Consider the following 1,667-nt stretch of genomic DNA (forward strand, 5'->3'; position numbering starts at 1 on the left):
AAAAAACCCCAAATAACAAAAACCCAAGAAAGAAAGCATTGCTTTTGTAATAGGATCCATATAAGAAGCCACCTAACCTTAATAGGCAAGGCTCATCTTTGGTCTTACTCTATCTATAACACAAATGTCTTACAGTTTGCAGTCTGAATTATTCCTCAGTACAGTTGAGAAATACCCTTTTTTTTTTTTTTTTTTTCTTTTTAAAAAATATGGAACGCTTCACGAATTTGCGTGTCATCCTTGCGCAGGGGCCATGCTAATCTTCTCTGTATCGTTCCAATTTTAGTATATGTGCTGCCGAAGCGAGCACGAGAAATACCCTTTTTAAGAGACAACAGTATCAATTCTGCCACTAACATTTTAGGACTGGGTAATATAATAAAGGGAGGACCACATGTCCATGTTTAATCATTTAGAAAATGTATATTAAGCAAATAAATTACTAAATAAGGTATATTTTATTCTCTTGTCTTAACAAATGCATCTTCATAGCAACATGTATACATTTGAGTTTTATGACTGAAAGTTCACAGGATTCCAAAGATAAGTGAACTTAATTGTTATAGTACATGCCTGGAATTCTATTAATGGTCAGTAATGGCTGGGTGAGAATAAAATTGATATATCGATAGATAATGAATTATATAATGATTCCATCAAGTTTATTTTTCTCACCTTCTTCTTAGGAAATTCGCTAAGCATAGTTTCACAGTCATGCTCTTCAGAGAATTTGAGCTTTATTAACAATGACAAAATATGCTACTTTTTCTGATTATTCATATTTATTTGAATTTGGATGAAACTTTATTCTATTAAGTCAGTGGCTAAAGGATTGTTAATAATTTTTTAAAGCTGGGATTTAAAAGTAAGCCGTAAATTTTCCATACTATCATCAAACATTATAATGAAATCATAATTGGTAATATTATTAATTCAGAAATTACTAACATTTTAATTTCATCATATAAAAGTATATTATTTATGTAATGTTTATCACCATTGTGTTACCAAAAGTTCAGCACCTGTTCCCTGAAGATGCATCAGAAAAGCAGGGAAAAACAATTTGAGGAGAAGGAAACAGCAGTTTATTACTTTGCTGACAAAGGAGGGAAATTTCAGACTATTGTCTCAAAATCCAAATTCTTGCTTCTGACAGAAGTGCAGAGCTTTTAAATCTTCTGATCAATCCCTTAATCCCATTCTGGCTAGTGCAATCTCATGGCCTCTGCCCAGATTTAATCCATCTTCAGCTAAGAAGTAGCCTCTACCCAGATGATGTCCTTAAGCTATCTACTGTGGCACAAAGAACAAAAAACATCCCCTCCCTAATCACTGGCCTGGGGCAGGAATGTAGGGAAGGGTTTTTTTTTTTATTATTATTTTATTTCATTTTTAAAAATTTTTATTGTTGGGGATTCATTGAGGATACAATAAAGCAGATTACACTGATTGCATTTGTTAGGCAAAGTCCCTCTTGCAATCGTGTCTTGCCCCCAAAAGGTGTGGCACACACCAAGGCCCCACCCCCTCCCTCCTTCCCTCTCTCTGCTCTTCCTTTCTCCACCCCTCAGGGTAGGGTTATTTTTTTTGAAGAGACAGAAAACATTTTTGCCATTTTTTTTCCAAGCCATTCTCTGTTACAATCTCATAAAGTAATATCTAGATTC

At 34.2% G+C, this 1,667-nt stretch overlaps 1 non-coding gene across 1 annotated transcript; it reads right to left on the reverse strand.

Annotated features, from left to right (window-relative positions):
* Positions 1 to 203: 203 nt before the first annotated feature.
* Positions 204 to 310, reverse strand: LOC128568355 (U6 spliceosomal RNA). The gene has a single exon (XR_008375145.1). It is a non-coding gene; the product is annotated as a U6 spliceosomal RNA (small nuclear RNA).
* Positions 311 to 1,667: the final 1,357 nt, after the last annotated feature.

This window comes from Nycticebus coucang, chromosome 16 (assembly GCF_027406575.1).
Source record: "Nycticebus coucang isolate mNycCou1 chromosome 16, mNycCou1.pri, whole genome shotgun sequence".
Lineage (NCBI taxonomy): Eukaryota > Metazoa > Chordata > Mammalia > Primates > Lorisidae > Nycticebus > Nycticebus coucang.